This window comes from Portunus trituberculatus, chromosome 38 (assembly GCF_017591435.1).
Source record: "Portunus trituberculatus isolate SZX2019 chromosome 38, ASM1759143v1, whole genome shotgun sequence".
Classification (NCBI taxonomy): domain Eukaryota; kingdom Metazoa; phylum Arthropoda; class Malacostraca; order Decapoda; family Portunidae; genus Portunus; species Portunus trituberculatus.
Genome location: NC_059292.1, coordinates 567,110 through 582,390, shown reverse-complemented (window position 1 = coordinate 582,390; position 15,281 = coordinate 567,110).

Below are 15,281 nucleotides of genomic sequence, written 5' to 3'. Positions count from 1 at the left end.
CCATTTGTTGAGTGGTTTAAAGTTACCTACATGTCACCATGATACCCAGGTTCTAGGTGGTTACACTGAAGATGTGTTTGGGTGGTGATATGGGCCCTAATATGGGTACCACTATAAATAAAATTGCCTGCGCCACTAATGGGCGGAAGCTTAACAGCACTAAACACATATACTCTTCAAGTATGCCTACAGACGCTATAGGCCATAACGAGAAAAAAAAAAAAAAAAAAAAAGATATTCACAACGTTAGCAGTGACAGCAGCAATAACATCTCTGTGTTGGAAAGAATAACTATGGGTGGAGTGTGGCTTCGCAACAATATCTTGATACCTTCAAGTGTTGGGCAGCTGGCTAGGTCTTACACACAGTAAATTTGCAAAAACAAGTACCTTTATTAACCACTTTTCTTACTTGACCACAGTGATGAAAAGTAGTAGTGTCTAAAGCACATAGTCACGGTATGATCCCAATTCATTCGTTTGTTAGAGAATTATTCCTGAAAAATTATGTAGCACATTCTCGAGCCCATATATCATAAGAAGGCAGTGATCACAGGTGATGCAGAAAAGCACAAATACATTAAGAGTTGGTTCAAGTAACACAAGTCACAACCATGACAAGAAAACGTAGTCAGTTTATTTGCTTATTTTCTTTTATGCAAATAGATTTTAGATAATGCCCCCATACAGACAAAAGGAATGTTATGTGCCATAATCCTTGTTCCTTTGAAAAGTTGCAGTTTCAAATTTTGATTAAGACATCAATTCTTGGAAATTGATAGATGCTACTCTGAATTCTGCTTGTAAATAGACATTACCATACATACATATGTGGGAAAGAAAAGTACTGTTTGCCCACAACTGCTCATACACACACACACAATATGCAGTCAGCGTGTAAGATGACAAATTCTCAATTGGTGTCAGTGTGTCAATTAACTAGTTTCATGTGGTTGCATGGGAGAGTAGAGACCTGACAATATTTGAAGTACTGCTCATAGAAAGGGAGTCACATGCTACTACAAAAAGTCAGAAAATGGCAACCCTTAAATACGTACTTTTAACTTATTTTTTGACGTATCTTGTTATTTATTTACAGCTTAATTCTGTCAAAATACATTAAACTTTACTGGCCTCACCAAAAACCAGACATTGTTGCATATTTTTTTAATGGTGTTTCACTGTATAGTGACATACATCAATTGCTAGACACACAAAAAATCAATAGCATCACAGAGAGCAATATCACAAAAACATGTGTAAAGGGGACTCTATTGTTATTGCTTTGCCAGCCAGCTGTTTGGTTGCTGGGTAGGTGTTGCTCTAGACCAGTGGTCCTTAACCTTTTTCATTGCCCATACCCCTTAATATCTCAGAAAAATTTTTCGTACCCCTTCCAATATAAATACTATACAAACATATGAAAAAGATTAGTGATAGTGTTTACAGCACTAGCTTAAAAAATTGAGACAATTATAGTAAGAGAAAAATTAGGAAAATATGTTCTGCTTTCTCATGATAAATATACGGTACCATTGCACTGGCTGCCATGTCTCGTACCCCTAGGTTTAAGGTTTCGTACCCCTTGGGGGTACAGGTACCCCAGGTTAAGAACCACTGCTCTAGACTATCAGCTGATTTGGCTACTGAGTGAGCATGGCTACCCATCACCCCCTGCCTACCCTGCCTCCTGGAATCTGACTGCATTATCTTTTGCCCATTTTGGACAGCAGGTATTGGTAGAAGTGAGGGAACACACATTTTTGTAGAGACTTTCTATCTGACTTCTTGTAGTGCAAGAGACAGTGGATATCATTGAATAGAAGGATTAAAATAGTGCTACATATAATCCAAGTTCAGCCAATTGTGACACATTACTCCCTTTCTATGTGTGATGGTTCATTTGATATGGTAACTCAAGACAGACAATGATCTTGGATACACCAACATCAATGATTTCATTTTAAATTTGACAGTTGAGTGACAAGATGTTTATTGTGTACATTTTTTACTGACTTCCACAAGTTACAGTTACATATCTTTCCATATCACCTACCAATGGCTACCAAACTGCATATCACTGAAAATAGCATCTGTGGTTGCCTTGTGCCAAGGAATGGAAATATGTAATTAAAGAATCAGTTAATATTACTTGAGTGAGGGGGAGTTGTATACTGGTGGATATAGATTCAAAGATCATGGTGAAACATTTATCATAGAACACAAAGCAAGGCCTGAGTTAGGAAAAAGTTGCTCAGTGAACCTTGAACATTATGGAAAAAGAGAGAAAATCTAATTCTTCCCTAACAATAGTTGAATGGAAAGAAAAACACTGTTCTTGATGATGTGCCTCGAGAAAGGTTGTTGTAATCTCTTAAACTACAATAAAGTGGTGGTTTTGTCATCTTTTTTATCGCTGACTATATATATATATATATATATATATATATATATATATATATATATATATATATATATATATATATACATACATACATACATTCACAGTAAGTCCTCGTTATATGGTACATATGCGTTCCTGAAAACCTTACCACAAATCGAAATTACCGTATACTGAACCTATTATAACATGTATTAATAGGGAATGCGTTCCAGCTCGTCAAAAGTCACCCCTACAGAAATAAAAATACATGAAAATAGTCATTAAAAAAAAAAAAAATTTAAGTACTGCACAAAACAAATAAACAGAAAATGTTTTTATTTGACTTTCACTCGCCATGTATTCTATCAGATGATGTCCCTTCCGAGGCTAAGGGACAGTAGGGATTTCAGCCCTTACTCATCTTCCGCTGAGTGGGCAGACAAGGATAAGACATTGTTGTCTGCACCGTCGGAAGCAGATGTGGAAGGGCCAGCTGTAGCAGGGTCAGCACATTTCATTGGTTTGAAGAAAGAGGATATGGAGGAAGGGCCAGCTGTAGAACTGTAGTGGATGTGGAAGGGCCAGCTGTAGCAGGGTCGGCTGGATTGACAGGGACGGCATATCTGACTGGCTTGAAAAATGAGTAGATGGCGGAATGTTTGGTTTTTCTTGTTTTTTAACCTGTACAGCATCAGCAGATCTGAGACTTTGTGATTTCGCCAGTGCTGGCCACATCATGGATTTTTTTTTTTTTTTTGCTAAACCAGTCTTAAATGATGTGAAACAAATGAAAATGAGTCATTCCTCCCAGAACTGACTGGAAGTGGTATTAATTGGTGCGAGATGTTTTGCGCTAAGGTTAGCGACTTAGCAAAGCCTTATGTGACTAGTTTATTCGCTTCCTTGTTTCTCACCAGTCGATCCCCGAGTTGGACACATGCATAATATCGTTCCTGAGTTGAAAGAAAAACAACATGTCATGTTTTGCTGTTTGGGAGTGTTTGTGGCTAAAAATAGACTCGAGATATGGCGAGGGAGTGTTGCCTTTCACGGTGCAAATATTTTCCGAGTAATATGTACTTGTTTTTCCTTATAACAAAGCGATTGGAAAATTCTTGTTTATGTCATACAAAGTTTTCACTACCACAATATAACAGTTACCAAAAACATCTGAAATGGTGAGAGTAAGTAATGGAAATTACGCTTTGTTCATATTAGCGGAGTTGAGGCGTCAGTTTACCGCTACACCGAGCTGAAGGCAGCAGAAACTGCTAAAGTTCAGATACGTAATAAATAAATACAGGAAGCATTCATGTTAGCAGGGACGAGGAGGCAGCATGAGCAATGTCTACAGTGCATGATGGCAGTATACTGGTAGGTTTTGAGGACGCAATACCTCCGAAAACACGAGGAAGCTCGCCGAAGTATCTCATACGTCTCTGACGCCCGGTTCGCTCAGAGTAGCCGATGTATCTCGTACGTCTCTGACGCTGTACGGGTTAATCACAAATTTTTTTATAAATCTTGACTTTTCTCTATGTCAAGAGCCACTTTGCTACTCCTGGCAGGATTTGGGTCACATTCTTTCAGGGTTTCCAGAGCTTTATCGATATCACCGAGACATTCTCTAAGAATTTTGATGTCCAGGCCACGCACAGGTTCTTCTTCCTCGTCTTCCTCTTTTTGTCTCCTGTGATGCCTTGTTTACCTCTACAAGTTCATCATTTAAGAGAGGTTCAGCATGGCTTTCCAACAGATCTTGAACATCATCATCATCATTTAGGTAAAAATTTTGGGTCTTGGAATGGGTTAAAAAGATTTCCATTAGTGGTGATGGTGGCAACTCACATGTCTTCATTATTATTATTATTATTATCATTACAGTGGCACTGTATTGTGTTTGTGTATATACCTTGTTCCAGGGCTCTATGTTTTACTGCTCGCCTCCACATCTCTCAGTTGCTGATAGTACCTTGCACTATTATGCTTTCATACATTTCATCCTTGCTATATATATCTGACTGGATTAATAGTACACTGTGTTGCCCACACAGTGTTTGTAATTTAGACCTTAAACTTTCTGGACTGCTGTATGCTAGCCATTTGGAACAGCCTCAGATGCAAAGATCACCCAGAAGTAACCATCTGCATTAGTAATATATATATATATATATATATATATATATATATATATATATATATATATATATATATATATATATATATATATATAATGTAATGCCAAGCCTCCTTTGCCTCCCACACCATCATCTACATGTGCCATGTAGCTTACCACCAAAAGGTAAATAATATTGGTTTTACATAGTTCAATTCTTATTCACTTAGATAAAAATCAGTCTTGAAATTAATTAGAATTATTTACATTCCTATGGGAAAAAAGGTTTCGGGGTTGGAACAATTCAGATATGAAACAGCCTTCTGGAACAAATTATGTTCAAAGTCCAGGGGTCCATTGTATATAAAAGACAGTAACACCTTCGTGGTAGGTGGTGTTACCAACAGCCTGCTAGCAACCTCATTACCATGGCAACAATGTCCCCCATACATTAATGGATACCATTTCATGGCCGGAAGTTGCTCCGTCCGCTGTTAGTTTCTTGGATCCCAGCCAAGAGCATCTCAATACAGTTCCTGTCAGAAGCAGCATGGGTGTGTGTGATGTCAACGAGTCGAGTTAACCCAACGTTAAATTCAATAAATCACATTATTTAATTGTATCTTCTTAAATATCATGTTGCGTTAAATTAAAATACGTAGCATTACTCAAACTCTCATTAATCGAGAGTTGACTATGTACATAAAAAAATATATATATATATATATATATATATATATATATATATATATATATATATATATATATATATATATATATATATATATATATATATATATATATATATATATATATATATATATATATATATATATATATATATATATATATATATATATATTTATGAAATCCCTCTTAAAGGAGAGGAAGCCTTTAGGAGGTGGATCACCAGACCTATGGTTATTTATTTGTAATGAATCTCTCTTTTTGCTGATAAATTTTCAGCTTCAACTTGTGCTATTCAGCAGTTATATTTTAAGGCAGAACCTTGCTATTTTATTCTTCTTATAGAATAAGCACTTGTACTTAATTTTAGTTTATTAGTAAAACTACTTCCTAGGAAATTGAATTAGCAATGATCATGTGATGGTGGTTATTTAATATTATTTTCATTGTTTTATTTACATTATGATCTGTTTCTTAACTTTACATATATTCAAACTTATATACTCAGTACTATGGTACTATTATTATTATTATTAATTTATTTTATTTTTTTTTTTGGTATATCATGTCACCTACTGTATGTTAGATAAGTTTAATTTTGTAGAATGATTAAAAAAATATGCTTTGGAGTTTATTAAGATATGATAAGCAACAAAAATAATACCTAATCATCACTCACATTGAAAAAAATAAATGTAGCTATGCATTTTATTTATTTTAATTTATGAATAAAACTGTGATAAAAATTGGTTTATTCAGACTACCCAAAATTTTACACAATATAGATTTGCCATCTACATCAGTCATGTCCATTCTTGCATTGACGCATGGCTTTTCAGGTACTTTCCATCCAGAGCTTAGGAGAGACGGCTTCTTCATATATTATGTAATCAAACATTGCCACTTCGCTGTACAGTATTAAGTATATGTGTAAGGAGGTCTTATGGGGAGTGGACAACAAAATACAATACTCTGACCCAGATCTCAAGACTGAGTTCTTATCATACTTACCCTTAACATGTCTGCTGTCCTTACACACACACACACACACACCGCGTAGTGTAGTGGTTAGCACGCTCGACTCACAATCGAAAGGGCCGGGTTCAAATCCCGGCGCGGCGAGGCAGATGGGCAAGCCTCTTAATGTGTGGCCCCTGTTCACCTAGCAGTAAATAGGTACGGGATGTAACTCGAGGGGTTGTGGCCTCGCTTTCCTGGTGTGTGGAGTGTGTTGCGGTCTCAGTCCTACCCAAAGATCGGTCTATGAGCTCTGAGCTCTGGCTCATGACCAGCTGGATGACCAGCAGATGACCGTGGTTAAATTACACACACACACAAAATCTCTGCAGCAGGGGCAGGTGCCAAAGGACTGGAAAAAAGCAGATATAGTATCCATATTTAAGAGTGGAAACAAGGAAAATCCGTCAAACTACAGGCCAGTGTCATTAACAAGTGTTGTGGTTAAACTGTGTGAGTCAGTAATAAAGAAAAGATGGAATGATTATCTAGAAAGGAAGAAAATATTGACTAAAGGGCAGTTTGGATTTCGGAAAGGCAGATCATGTGCAACAAATTTATTGTGCTTCTACTCTCGGGTCATAGATGTGGTACAAGAAAGGGTGGGATGGGTGGATGGAATTTATCTAGACTTGAAGAAAGCATTTGATAAAAGTCCCTCATAAGAGATTGATCTGGAAAGTGAGAGAATATGGCAGAGTGAGGGATAGTGTTTTGGAATGGATCAGTGATTTCCTGACTGGAAGAGAGATGAGAACAGTAATAAGAGATAGGAAATCGGCTTGGAGGGAAGTGACTAGTGGAGTACCTCAGGAGTCAGTTTTGGCACCGTTACTGTTTGCTGTTTACATAAATGATATGACGAAAGGAGTGAATAGCTATATGAGTTTGTTTGCGGATGACGCCAAATTAATAAGGAAAATAACTAAGAAAGAAGACTGTGAGGCATTGCAGAGGGACTTAGACAAGATCTGGGAGTGGAGCAGAGTGGCAAATGGAATTTAATATCAAGAAGTGTGGAGTGATGAATTTTGGTAAGAGCAGTATGAGACCAGTGTACAGATATAAGATGGGGGATGAGGAATTAGAAATAAAGACTCGAGAGAGATCTGGGAATAACTGTGACGGAGGGGCTCTCATCAGAACTTCATGTAAAGAGGAAATCTGGTGAAGTGTACAATTTAGTAAGGAACATAAGAACTGCATTCTGCTACATGGATGAAGAGATGATCAAGAAGTTGATTGTTACAATGATTAGACCCAGGTTGGAGTATGCAGCGGTACTTTGATCTCCAAGAATGGTGAGGGATAAGAGGAAGCTGGAATGCGTGGAGAGGGCTGCAACAAAGCTGCCCCAAACCTTGGTGAATCTGCCTTATGAGCAGAGACTGGAAAAATTTAGTCTGCCGACACTGGAAAAAAGGAGGGAGAGAGGAGACCTTATCACTATGTATAGGATTCTGTCTGGTATTTTGAGAAGTTGGACCGTGATGATCTGGTGGTGAGAGATATGAGAAGTGGGAAGAAGCATGGGAGAAAAGTGAATATGAGTGTGTGTACAAAGGACATAAAGAAATACAGTTTTCCACAAAGAATTGTGGGGATCTGGAATGCGCTGGAGAAAGAAGTGGTTGAAGCAAAAACAATTCACGAATTTAAGGAAAAGTTAGATAAGAGTAGATATGGGGACGGGACAGCACAAGTTTGAACTCCTCCTCCCGTAAACAACAACTAGGTAAATACACCTTCAAATTACAGACTGGTATCATTAACTAGTGTAATATGCAAGATGTGTGAAAGAGTAATAAAGAAACAATGGATTCAGTTTCTTAAAGACAACAAATTATCAAATAGCCAATTTGGTTTTAGAAAAAGTCGGTCGTGTGTAACAAATTTATCGAGTTTCTACTCTACAATAGTTGATAAAGTACAAGAGAGAGAGGGATGGATTGTCTGTATTTATTTAGATTCAAAAAAGGAGTTTGATAAACTGCCACATGAAAGATTACTATGGAAATTAGGGGAGAAGGGTGGCTTAAAAGAAAGCACATTGAGATGGGTGGAAAATTACTTGAGGGAGAGAGAAATAAGGACGGTAGTTAAAGATATGAAGTCCAAGTGGAGAGCAGTAGACAGCGGAGTGCCACAGGGGTCAGTATTGGCGCCAATATTTTTTCTCATATATATAAACAACATGCCAGAAGGAGTGAACAGCTACATAAATCTGTTTGCGGACGATGGAAAACTGTGCAGTCATAAAACAAAAAGAGGATTGTGAAATACTGCAGGAAAACTTAACAAAATCTGGAAATGGAGTAAAAAATGGGAGATGGAATTCAATGTGGACAAAAGCCATGTCATGGAAATGGGAAAAAGTGAAAGACGACCAGTGGGAATCTATAAAATGGGAGATGGAGTAGAACTGGAGAAAGTAAAAAAGGAAAAGGACTTACGAGTGACAATGGAAGAAAACAATCAACCGGTAAGCCATATTGATAGAATTTTCAGAGACATAATTTGCTAAAGAATATTGAATTAGCATTTCACTACATGGACAAAGAAATTATGAAGAAATTGATAAGTACAGTAATACTCCGCTTAACAAACAGGATAGGGGGTGTCAAAGATGTTCGTAGAGCAAAAATTCGTTAAGCAGACGTAATTTTCCCATAGGAAATAATGGAAATAGGGGGGATGCGTTCTGGGCTGGTCCCCAACATACCATATGAGTTAAAGAAATTAATATATATATATATATATATATATATATATATATATATATATATATATATATATATATATATATATATGGCAGCATATATAGGCCACTGGTGTACCACTACTTTTATAATGTCACATGAGTCATTGGAAGTTAGAGCTTTTCTTTTTTTTTTTTTGTCACATACAGTTATCTCAGCTAGATAATGATTTGTATAGTGAAAGTAGACAGAATGACAAAGCGGACGAGATACCTTCAGGTATATGTGTCCTGGATACTCTTTAAAAAATAAAAGCAAAGATACAAGTTTAGTACCTTATGAAATTTGTTTATACTGACTACATTATGAGTAAGAGCTACGTACAAATTCTCTCACATTCTCGCATTTATGTTCACAAAACAACATTTCTATTAGCTTTTTACAAACCTTGCCCCAAGAAAAGATTGTTTTGTAATGCATAAAGTGAAATCTTAATGGAATACCAAAAAGTAAAGCAGAGATGAGATGAGCCACAGACGAAGCTGGAGACTCGCAGCGACTCGGCCGATTCTTCTTCTTCTTGTGACCCTTTTAGCCTGCGTGTTGTCTTTTCCCATGATATTTGTTTCCACTCCTCTATTGCCTGCTATAATGGATATCATATCTTAGTACTCACATACGCTCATGCCATGAGGATAACCTCAACTCCGTGGCACTGAGTGATAGTGAATTATTAATTAAATACCGTGGTATTTCATTACTAATTCACTCTCATTCAGTGCCACGGAGTCAAGGTTATCCTCGTGGCATGAGCGTATATGAATACTGACATATGATATCTATTATAGCACGCAATAGAGGAGTGAAAACACAAACATCATGATAAAAGTAACACGCAAGCAAAAGGGTCAGAAGACGTGAAGAAGCGGCCGAATGGCCGCGAGTCTCCCGCTTCATCTGTGGCTCACCTCATCTCTGCTTTATTTTTTGGTATTCCATGTAAGATTTCACTTTATGCATTACAAAACAATCCTTTCTTGGGGGCAAGGTTTGTAAAAAGCTAATAGAAATGTTTTGTGAACATAAATGCATAAATAAGGTAGTAACACCCCCTGGAAAGGTGGTGTTCCCAGCAACCTCAGAGCAACCTTGTCACTGTCCCTCCAAGCGTTCATGGATGCCATTTCACTGCAAGAGGCTGCTCTGATGTTGTTAAAGAATCTTGGATCCAGCTCCAGGAGCACTAGAGACAGAGGCAGGGAGCCAGACAATCACAGCGAAGCTACTGCATTTGGTCCCTCACCCAGCAAATTTAAACCCAGAAAATTCGCTAAAACAGATGTGGTTGTACGTTATGCGGACTTTTTGGACAATCTTTATATAGTACGTTAAACCGCAAATTCGTTAAACGAACGTTCGTTAAGCGGAGTATTATACTGTACTAAAATAAGATCAGATTGGAATATGCAGGAGTTGTGTGGACCCCCCATAAAAAGAAACACATAAAGAAATTGGAGACTACAAAAAATGGCTACAAGAATGGTTCCAGAATTTAAAGGGATGACATATGAGGAGAGACTAAAAGCTATGGATCTACCAACCCTGGAACAGAGAAGAGAGAGAGGGGATCTGATACAAGTTTATAAATTGATTACCGGAATGGATCAAGTGGATAATGAGAAACTAATCCTGAGAGAAGAATATGACATTAAAAGCACAAGATTGCATAGTAAGAAACTGAGGAAGGGAAGATATCTGAGAGATGTTAAAAAATATAGTTTACCGCAAAAGATGTATTGAAACTTGGAACAGTTTGAGTGAGGGAGTGGTGTCAGCAACGAGTGAGCATAGTTTTAAAGAAAAATTGGATAAGTATAGATATGGAGATGGGTTCACACAAGCATAAAGCCCAGGCCCTGTAAAACTACACACACACACACACACACACACACACACCGCGTAGTGTAGTGGTTAGCACACTCGACTCACAATCGAGAGAGCCGGGTTCGAGTTCCGGGGTGGCGAGGCAAATGGGCAAGCCTCTTAATGTGTGGCCCCTGTTCACCTAGCAGTAAATAGGTACGGGATGTAACTCGAGGGGTTGTGGTCTCGCTTTCCCGGTGTGTGGAGTGTGTTGCGGTCTCAGTCCTACTCGAAGATCGGTCTTTGAGCTCTGAGCTCGCTCCGTAATGGGGAAGACTGGCTGAGTGACCAGCAGGCAACTGAGGTGAATTACACATATACAGTGTGTGTGTGTGTATATATATATATATATATATATATATATATATATATATATATATATATATATATATATATATATATATATATATATACACACACGTATAATAAACTTACTAAGCTTTTATACAAGAGTAACAGATGAAGTACAAAGAAGAGATAGATGGGTGGATGCAGTGTATCTAGATATTAAAAAGGCTTTTGACAGAGTACCACACAGATGACTCCTATGGAAAACAGAACACATGGGTAGAATTAAGGGAAATATCTGAAATTGGATGACAGATTATTTAACAAATAGGGAAATGAGGACAGTAATAAGAGATACACCATCAAGTTGGAGCGCTGTAACCAGTGGCGTACCACAGGGTTCGGTGTTGGCACCAACAATGTTCCAAATATATGTCAATGATATGCAAGAGGGTTTGAGTAGTTACATAAATTTGTTTGCAGATGATGTCAAGCTTTTGAGAGTTATAAAAAAACAAAATGATTGTATAGAATTACAGAAAGATATTGATAAGATCTGGAGATGGAGCCAGAAGTGGAAATTAGAATTTAATACTAAGAAATGCCATGTAATGGAAATGGGTAAAAGTAATAGAAGACCTACATGGGAATATAAAATGGGAGAAGAGATTATAATGAAAAGAAGAGAAAATAAAGACCTGGGAGTGATTATACAAGACACCCTGACTCCAGAAAAATATATAAATGGATTAATTGCTTCAACATACAAGACACTAACGAACATCAGGGTAGCTTTCAATTACATGGATAAAAGTATGATGAAAAAAATATTAACCACTATGATAAGACCTAGACTAGAATATGCAGCAGTGGTATGGTCACCATATAGGCAGAAAGATATCAAGAAATTAGAAAGGATATAAAGGGCTGCTACAAAGATGGTCCCTGAAATAAATTACCTTCCCTATGAAGAAAGACTGAAGGAGATGGAGCTACCAACTTTGAAGGATAGACAGGAAAGAGGAGACCTAATAACGATGTATAAGTTAGTGAACCGTAAGGAGAAGATAAATAGACAAGACCTGGTAACACTGACAGCAAGGAGACAGACAAACAAGAGGACATTCCCAGAAAATCATAAAAAGTCAGTGTCATAGGAATATCAAGTTCAGTTTTCCACATACGACAGTAGACATCTGGAATGGATTAAGGGAAGAGATTGTAACAGCAGAAAGTGTGAGCAAATTTAAGACATTAGATAAATGTAGATATGGAGACAGGTCACTATGAGCCCCACTCGAACCCTGTAACATACAACTAGGTAAATACACAAGAACATGGAAAGAAATTGGCACTGTCCCCGAGAAGCTGTCCCGCGTGCTTGCTTCGATTCCCGGCTCCCACTTCGCAGCTCCTCCACCCAGCTGATTTGACGTTACATATATGAAGCCACACTATTGGTCAGCGCGAGAGAGAGAGAGAGAGAGAGAGAGAGAGAGAGAGAGAGAGAGAGAGAGAGAGAGAGAGAGAGAGAGAGAGAGAGAGAGAGAATATGAAAGCGAATAAGGAGAGAGAGAGAATAAGAAAACGAATAAGGAGAGAGAGAGAATATGAAAACGAATGAGGAGAGAGATAGAGTATGAAACGAATAGGAGAGTGAGAATATGAAACGAAGGAAAGAGAGAGAGAGAGAGAGAGAGAGAGAGAGAGAGAGAGAGAGAGAGAGAGAGAGAGAGAGAGAGAGAGAGAGAGAGAGAGAGATGATGAGATAAGGAGAGAGAGAGAGAGAGAGAGAGAGAAGAGAGAGAGAGAGAGAGAGAGAGAGAGAGAGAGAGAGAGAGAGAGAGAGAGAGAGAGAGAGAGAGAGAGAGAATATGAAATGAATAAGGAGAGAGAGAGAGAGAGAGAGAATATGAAATGAATAAGGAGAGAGAGAGAGAGAGAGAGAGAGAGAGAGAGAGAGAGAGAGAGAGAGAGAGAGAGAGAGAGAGAGAGAGAGAGAGAGAGAGAGAGAGAGAGAGAGATTGATAACTTTATTGTTGTAGAAATGTATACATCAAGGGAGGGGGTCGGGTCATAAAGAGAGAGGGGGAGAGAGAGAGAGAGAATATGGGAATGAATAAGGCAGCGTTTCTCAACCTTTTTACCCTTGCATAACCCTGCAAATACATCACATGTCTCAAAGAACCCCTGCGCAAAAACAAATTTATATACCATATATTTTTCAATTAATGTGACATCAAATCCGCTGGGTGGAGGAGCTGTGGAAGGGGAGCCGGGAATCGAGGCGAGTGCGCAGGATGGCTTCTCGAGGACAGTGCCAAGAAATTAATTAAGGACAACTGCAGAAGAGATATCAAGAAGTTCAGCTTTTCATAAAGATATGTAGAGGTGTGCAATGGTTTAAATAAGAGAGTCGTTGAAGCAAGAACAATCAACAACTTCAAAGAAGTTGTATATTACAACTAGGTAAATACACACACACACAGATATATTGTATTTGATGGTTCATAAGATGCACCTTTTCTCCAAAAAAAAAGTCTCAGGAAAAGAGCCAGTGTTTTATGAGGCCAAGGTTCAGCATTGAGGAAGTGGTTGGTGGTAAGTCTATGGCAACAGAGTCTCTTAAATTGAAGCCCAGACATCTTTGCACATGTAAACAAAGTGGTGATTGGTTCTACACAACAAAACTCTTTCTTTCAAGGAAACAATATATAATGAGTCATACTTACCAGTAATTCACATAGAATGACACCAGTCAGGAAGAATTTGCCTAAGTGACCATACACACTGAATGAACCCAAAGAAAACACATGGTCAGTGATCTTGATCTTGCCATGGGCAAGCTTCACTGCATTTTTTTTAGTGATGCCATTACTCCCTAAGGTAAAACACAAGACACACTTTCATACAATTAAATTTGCATCTATATTTTAACATTTCAATGTCTGCCAAAATTGGGTACGTCTTAGTAGCCCATGTGTCTCATGAGCCATCAAGTACAACAGTATATATATATATATATATATATATATATATATATATATATATATATATATATATATATATATATATATATATATATATATATATATATATATAGTGGACTCTTATAGACTTGAAACAGCTCTCACATGAAACATTTTGTACTTAAAACAATCCAAAGGCAGCCAAATCCAACCAAATCTGAGTAAAGTCAGTGCCATTGATGGGAGGTAAACATCAGTTACTGCTTTGTTTTGATTCCATGTTGTGGCCTTGCTCTTTCCCCAGCTTGGGTTAGGACATTTGACCAGCTTTCCATCTGACCACAGTCAATTAACCAGGTGGGATGGATGAGTAATATTTCATTTAAGTACACTGATCACATGGGTAACAAAGTAACAAATAACAAAATAACAAGTCGCCATCGGCAGTGTCACGGCAATCTGCTCTTATACAACTGAATTGCACAATCTCTGAGTTGTAATAAGTGTGTTGAGATCAAATACGGATACAGTGAAATAATTATTACTCGTCTGGTTCAGCATCATACAGAATCTTTTGAAGTAGTGTAGTGAGGTTTGTTGTGAATTAGGTGATGCATAATAATAATAATAATAATAATATAGTAATGCTGGTAAGGATAGTCAGAAAAAAAGTGCATGTGGAGATCATAGCAAGTGTAATGATGAGACACAGGATGGGGAAGTGTGTAGGCTGGCACATGGTGTGAGGCGAGGGTAGGGGAGAGGAAATAAGGGAGTGACACATGTGGTGGAGTTCAAGGTCACAACTCTGTTTCTTTTTGCCTTGGCCAGTGCATCTCTTTTCTTGAAGTTTCTGATTTTAATTCTCATTAATTTATGTCTGTAAGATGCAAGTGTAGATACAAGCATTGAGTGATTATCATTTTTTTTTAGTGTGAGAGTCAGGCTATGACATAACAGCACAAGACATTTAAAAGTGGTTTCTTGCAGGGAGGATGGGGGAATTTAATTCTAAAAAAGAATAAATAAATAAAAAAATAACAACAATAACTTATGGTCTCAAGCATCGAGTGGAAAAAAAAATCAGACGTGAAATTTTTTAAATATACCTCAACCTACCAGAATTGAAATTTTTTAAATATACCTCAACCTACCAGAATTTCTTATGGAAGGGGACTTCCCTTCCAAACAATAAGTTTC